Source organism: Lampetra planeri, chromosome 12 (genome assembly GCF_965212315.1).
Source record: "Lampetra planeri chromosome 12, kcLamPlan1.2.h2, whole genome shotgun sequence".
Taxonomy (NCBI): domain Eukaryota; kingdom Metazoa; phylum Chordata; class Hyperoartia; order Petromyzontiformes; family Petromyzontidae; genus Lampetra; species Lampetra planeri.
The window spans coordinates 10,518,126-10,526,036 of NC_136118.1; positions in this window are offsets into that span (position 1 = coordinate 10,518,126).

Below are 7,911 nucleotides of genomic sequence, written 5' to 3' on the forward strand. Positions count from 1 at the left end.
CCCCTTCTAGACAATTGACGTCAGGTTCGGGGCGCCCCGTGGCTTGATGGCGTGCATGATTATGCCCGCACTGAGCCAGTTCCAGTTTGGGTCTCGTCTTTTCATCCCTCCCTACAGTACAGCGTGATCCGTATGTCTTGTGACGCCCCCCCCCCCCCCCATTTAATTCACTAGAAACAAACAGTTTTGTAAGGATTGTTTCAAACAGAAATTAATATGCAGAGGGGAAGCAATGTTCGAGGTCAATTCATTGAGGGTCACAAGACATCTGGAACACCCTGCAGATTGTAGTACATACACAAATACATTTATCTATTTAAAAAACACAATACAGGCCACCAAAGCAGTGTGCATCAAACCAGATTAAAAACATCACTAAGAGTGGATGGCACAGTGCCACTTTTCCCTGGGTTATTCTGAAGTCATTCAAATAAAAAAGGGAGGTCTTGTCATTTGTTTAAATGTTTCGAGGCGGGGGGGGATAAAACATCCATACAGGACTGTATATATAAAATATTTATATTGCTGCAAATTGTCTTGTGGCCAAACGACGTTTTAATATGCTGGGCTATTTGCAGAATATAACTCTCTGTGGACAGTATGTCTCTCCAGGTTCATATTTCGGTCTTGTAAAAAAAACAGAGTCTCACGCACAAGTACTGTTATGCACTTAAATAGAGCACAAATTTATCACAATATTGTTCAACCGTATTGACTTGGGAACGTTTAAGTAAGTTAAGTAAGCTGTGGAATAAGTGAAATGTTCGCAACACTGTGGCCACTGCCTGAGTGGCAGAATCCCATTCTCAGCTTTCAGCCGCTGGCCCACGAAAAAAACCCACAATGTGGCTGCACTTTGTAAGTCATTGAGGTTCTTACCCACACCTCAATTACACAATTAGAAAAGCCTCCTCGGGCAAGAAGCAGAAATGATGTAGACAAGTAGCGTTTAAATAGTCCCGTGTCAAACGATGCAGTACTGGAGTCACACGCTGGCTTCCTCCCCCGTTTATCGAATTTCACTTCTGTCACGATGACTGGCAGGGAGTACAATTTTGTCCATTCCACGATGGTGCTCATTCGTGATGTGCAATTATCAAGGAAACAGTTACAGTCCTTCATATTCCAAGTGTGACCACTGGGACTGCGATACAGATAATGTCTCGTTCACGAGTTGAAATGATCTTGAATGCTGTTAAACAAAGTAGGGAGTGGTTGTTATTCTATGAATGACAGAGCTTTTTTTGCAGTGTGGAGATGACTTCTCCATCACACTAATAAATAACTCTACCTATCCGCTACCCACATTAACAACTCTGCGTATCTGCGACCCTTTCACACGTCAATTGTTGTGTCCACAAAAAACCTCCAATTATCCATGGTGATTAGACTCCTTAGACTCCTCTATGTGTCAGCCGTTCTGCCACAGAACATAACTCAGTGGGCTTGGTGGGTTGTTGACGGAATATTGCTCAGAGAGGAGTCAAGGACACCATATGTGCCTCGCTATTTTGGACCGTTTGAAGGTGCCAGAGCATTCCTTATCACATATGTTTCAGTGTGTGTTTTAATTTGGCTGTGAAAAGCTTTTGCAAAAATAAAAACGTATATAATTTTTCTAAATTCCCCTTCTCGTATGCGTTCTAGTACTGGGTGACACAAACAACAATAACATGATGTCAATAACGGAGTCCCGGTTGTATGTATAGAATCATCACGGAGGACGTCCGTGTCGCGTCAAAGCCTAAGTAGGCGAGAGGCACATTGGATTGGAGAAATAAAGGTGCAGACGTGAATGGAGAAATATGAACCATTTCAGTTTGTTTGCTGATGACATGATCATTATCACAACCAATATAAATGAACGACCAGAATCCACTGAAGAATTAAATAAGGAGCGCTGCAAAGTTGTTCTTGAGATAAATGTGAGAAAAGGTTGCGGCCAACGAGTTCTTGAAACGATCGAAGTTACCTGTTGGAGGGACACAACTGGAAAACGCATCCCAGCGCGTAATATACTTTGGCCAGTCGTTTAAGGCAGACTGAGATATTCAAAAATATATTTATAAAGAGGTTGACAAAAGCACGGAGAAGTGCTTTTGAATAACCGAACTTAACAATGAAAAGCAACACGGTGTTTTTAATCATTGTATATTACCTGCAATGACATACGCATCATCATACACATTGACATTAACAAAGAAGATGTAATATTGCTCAACAAATCTGCAAATAAACTTGGGGAGGTGCATACTTCGAATTACGCGGACAGACAGAAAGAGAAACGAACACGTGGATGTGAAAACATACGCAAATGATTTAACGTCTTTGAAAGGTAAGTGGGGCTTCAGCAATCGGACGAGATGGATTGGTGCGTAACGAAACCGAGAGAGACGGTGATAACTTAGGGAGGATTTCATCCCGCAATTCATGGCTGCTGATGACGCTGTGTCTTGTTGTGACCATGTAAAAGCTAGATTCAGAAAGTATCATTAGGAAAAAAGAGACCTCATTGGAGACAAAGAGACACAGTCTCCAATGAGGTAATGGTTCTCCAATGAGGTAACGGTAATGGCACTGCACTATGCACATCAAATATTCTATAAAACTGGGATGCTGTTTGATTTTGGAGTGTCAATCAACTCAGGTGGACGGCATGTCTCTGCAGTGCGAACGGGGATAGATCTGCAGTGTACGAGGATGTGGAGGATGATATACGGCATATAGATCTGTCCATCACATTGTAATCCTCCTAATTAGGAGCGGTTGTGGCAGGGCAAGATAAAAGGAGCATTACAAAGGCCGGAGTGATGGAAAGTCTTGCCTCTAACCGCTTTCCATCTGCAAGCACTCACAGGCAGCCCGTCACCTGTACTACACTCAGCCACGTGTCTGTTGTCTGTGATGGCATGAATGGATAGAACAGACCTGTGTTATGAATGCTCAAAGTCCAATTTATCTGTGCCCGTCCGTATTCTGGACGGAGACAGCGCGTATCCATTTGTAATCGCAGTGTAGTGAGATCACGCACGACATCACAAAAACGCGTGCCATCGTCCACAGATGGGCAAGTCGATCCTGTCTCTTCTGTGCCTGCAGATGTTTAGAATTCCATGACTATTTACACGAAGGTCGCTGCACACCAGATCAAAATCCGTTTCGAACACTTGCTAAAGTTTCGGAAGAAAAGTACCTGTCATTTTAAACAGTAGCCGCTCTTGCACTGTGCTGTTTTGATGCACCTCCGCTGGAAAATCGATGTGTCACAGCCACGCCGATGCTAACAACTGCGAACTCAAGTTGGACAACTGAATAGACTTTTGAAAAGTCACTCAAATGACACATACACACATTCTACCGTTTTTTCAAAACTTTATCCTAAAATGCTAAGGGGGTGTGGGCATGGAACAATGCAGCGGTAGAAGAGCAGAACCTCCAACTTTTGGACGTGGGAGACAATCTGTACACAATGGGTCCCCTCGATAGTCTGCGACGTTCGTGGGTTAACTTTGGCTGCGTGAAATAGGTCCCTATGTGCGACCTCAATTTCCCCGCTCAACCATAACAGTTTCAATGCATGTTCAATAAGCTGGTTGCGTAGTTTGTTTACCAGTGGTTCTTGATACAACGCCTATGTCATCAACGATAACAAAAAGTTTGACATTCTCCAATTGTGTCTCTTCAAGTGATTTCTCGAATCCAATTTTGCGCCTCGCCTTTGACGCGACGCAGGCGTCCTTGGTGATGGTCATCGTCTTGTCCGTACGTGCAAACCACAAACTTGAGCCATCAGGAAGAAGACGACTGCCCCCTCATTGCTGGTCGAAATAAATCGAGAAATTTACTCAACGCATATACCGCCCTCTGCTGGCGCGCATGTGAATTGAAAAACCTCGTCAAAATACAGGAAAATAACATTTTTAAAAACTCAACGCATTTGACAATGACACTGCCTTAAAAGTCAAATATATAATAAGCGACATTTAGGGCAATTGCATGAAAACGGTCATTGAATTTCTAGTATTCGAACATACTAACGCTTGTATTTATGCCAGAAAGGGTGACGCCTTTTTTAAATAGTCAAAGCTTAAATGATTGCACTCCCAGAAGGTCATGATGGGATGTGTAAGACATTATATTTAATTTATGTGGAGAAACCGATATGCGAGGAAGACATTGTCTTATTTTGTTAGAAGAAAGCATGTATTTTATTTTTCTTCACGGAAGATTAATTTTCCTTACATATCACATTTGAACAAAAAATGCATGAACAAGCATGTATAATTAATTACTGCCTCATTGAAGTAAAGAACACATTAAACTAATGTTGTGGCCAGTAATCCAATGGGGGCCCTAGAGTGTAAAGCAGTGGTTCTTTTACCTGGGGTGCATCACGAGATGCCCTCCCGGGGGTGCGAGACATGGGGCAGATATTTGTTAAGGCCAATCATCGAAACACAAATTAAGCACGGGCACTATTAAGCACAACTACTTTGTTTCATCAGACTTATGTATTTATTGGCATTATACATTTTGTTTTACGATTGAGAACCCAAGGGTGCAAAGCTGCAGTGAAAATTATAAGCACCACTGATTTATAAGAAAATAATTGTGGGGTAAAAAACACATTCCTGCGGAGGGAGCTGGTAGGAACGTAGGGTTGCTCGGTCAATGGCCAGGGTCAACGGCGGCGTGTTGTATTCCGCAAATATGGCCGACTGTGAAGGTGGGCACAAGCCGGCGTGAGTAGGTTAAACATTTAGTTTTATAAGGGCACCACGGGGTGACCAGCCCCTCCCCTCCCCACCCAGCCCCACCGCTCCCATCCCCCACCCAGCCCCACCCTCCCCACCCTGCCCCTCCCCACCCTCCCCATCCTCCCCATCCAGCCCCTCCCCACCCTCCCCTCCCCACCCAGCCCCTCCACACCCTTCCTTCCCCACCCAGCCAGCCCCACCCTCCCCACCCAGCCCCTCCCCCCCATCCCTCCCCACCCAGCCCCACCCTCCCCATCCAGCCCCTCCCCACCCTCCCCATCCAGCCCCTCCCCACCCTCCCCACCCAGCCCCTCCCTCCCCACCCACCCCCTGCACGACGGACGGAAACAATAATCCCCTGTGGGCTGGTGGAACCAGTGGGTTCCTACCAGTACAATTGCTCCTTGGTCCTGTTGAGTGTGGGGCACATTGGCCATCTGGTGGCGAATGTGGTTGTACGTGTTCTGTACCAGGGCTCTTACCCCTCCCGACTCGTGATGGATTACACACGGCGCTGTGGTGCGGTTTGCTCTAAAGTGCGACTACTCTGTTTCATGAAACCTCTTTTAACTATTGAGAAGAGCAAGGCTGCAGTAAAGATTAAGAACCGCAGGTGTAAAGTGACATTTCAAACTGAAGATGCTGAAAGTGATGCTGACGGTGAGTGATAGTCTAGCACATACGGACCACTGCGCAAACGAACAGCCTTTTAGAATGTACCCTATATGTTAATAATATACAGTACAGTCTCTGTATGTTTTTTTTAGCCATTTATGTTTGTGCTTGAGCACCATTGCCAATTAAGTCCTGTAACGAATACATTTAGTGCAGTAAAGTAATGTATAACTTAAATTTGGATATATGAATTATTTGTATATACATACATGCAGTTGGAGTTTTGTTTAATCTTTAAAATAAACTACTTTTACTGAGGTAAATGTTGTGTTAGATCGCAGTATAGGCAGGAAATTGTGGAGCTGCTCCAGAACTTCAGCTCCAGATGCCACTTTGGCTCCAGTGACCCTCGGCTCCAATCTCGCTCCAGCTCCACTCAGCCTCCCAAGCGCAACATTTTACTGGTAGGAACCTCCTGGTTACACCAACCCACAGGGGATTATTGTGTCCGTCGTGCAGGGAGGGGCTGGGTGGGGAGGGAGGGGCTGGGTGGGGAGGGGAGGATGGGGAGGGGCTGGGTGGGGAGGGTGGGGCTGGGTGTGGAGGGGAGGGTGGGGAGGGGCTGGGTGGGGAGGGTGGGGAGGGGCTGGGTGGGGAGGGTGGGGCTGGGTGGGGAGGGTGGGGCTGGGTGGGGGTGGGAGGGGTGGGGCTGGGTGGGGAGTGGGTGGTCACCCCGTGGTGCCCTTATAAAACTCAACGTTTAACCTACTCACGCCGGCTTGTGCCCGCCCTCACAGTCGGGCATATTTGCGGAATACACCACGCCGCCGTTGACCCTGGCCAGTGACCGAGCAACCCAACGTTCCTACCAGCTCCCTCCGCAGGAATGTGTTTGAATTGTCAAAGTCTGATTTGGCTTAAATGGCTTCTGGGCAGCAGCCTGGCCAGCCCTACTTTCATTATTTAGAACATAAATAAGCAGACAATACTTCCCAATCGGTTATATCTTCTCCCTCATTTCCCTGTCTCTCCACATAAAAAAAGCAAAAGTCTTGCTTTCACTTCCTGTCAACCATAAGACCTTCTGGGAGTGGATAATTTCAGGAAAATGTATCGAATGCAAGCAAACTCTGGACCGGTTTCGACATACAGTGTCTCACCCAAAGAGTTCGGCTGGCTTGAACCAATGATGGTGAACTGCCAGATGTTATTGACAATGACCCTCTCTTTAAAACACAATATATTCGTGTTCATGGCTCTATGCAGTTTGAGCCACTTTGCATTTGGTTCAGCAGAGGGCACTTGCGCTCTATACAGCAAGTACAGGACGATCCGTCTATAGATACCCCACTAAGATAACAGGGGGAAATTACAGGATTGTACATGTGCCTGTATAGAGAAAACAGCTATTTCCTTATAAGCCTCTAAGTCTCCATGTCTCAGACGAATTCACAATGCACGCTTACAGTAACTCGTTCTGTCAAATGTGGAGCCATCGTTTTCATAATATTTAAACACCAGAATAAACACTGAATTTGATACCCACCCAAAGCACCTCCTGGTTTTGAAATTCCTCATTGAAGACGCCGGTTTGACCATCAACCTGCATCGGAACATCAACAGGCGGATGTGCAAAATCTCCTTGATGAATGGAACACTTAAGACAAGCCACAGTGCGACTGTGACTATACAACCCCAAACTATAGACCACGTGGTAAAAATGATTGTAAACTGCACTCCCTCAGCGGAGGAATATCAAAACTACAGGGAACTCTCTCCTGAAGCCCTCTCGTGGCGAGCAGACCTCAACGTTGGCATTTTGTTCCTAAAGATATTGCAATAAGCAGGGATGGAAAAGAGCCGCTTGAGCAAGAGGGTCATGGAAAGCAGTAGGGTATCCATCAATGGACCGTGTTGTATAATATTTAAAAGAATAGCGGTGCAAGGTGTATCCTTTACGGCTGTCGACTGTTTAATGTGGCCCGTCTCTCCGCTTGCTTTCCTTCTACAAATCAGTAATGTACATATAGTTTTGACAATGGCGATACCCAGCGATTTGTAGTGATGAAACGGAGAGGCTTTCACCGACCAGTATTAAGAACGGTGTAAGATAGCAGTTATTTGTCAATGGATGAGCAAGTAACTGAAGAGGCCGTCCATAAATGACGTCAAGCGATTTTGGACGATTTTTGACTCCCCCCCCCCCTCGTCACACGGCGTCACAAAAAGTCAGCCCCCCCCCCTCTCAAATATGACGTCACAAAGCTCTGCCCCCCCCCCCCCCCAAAAAAAGAACACGCTTCAAATCGCTGTAAACTATTGTCATTGTAGTGCGTATTTAATGTGACGCTGCATTCTGATGTTGTAGGAGAAAACATTTATCAAAAAGTCTATTTAAGTAAGTAGAACGTGTTGTCTATATTTATTAAAAGGTGCGCGTTTTGATGTGACATCACATTTCTCAACCCCCCCCCCCTCGTCACACATCGTCACAAATGTCTGACCCCCCCCCCCCCCCAGGTGCGTGACGTCATTTATG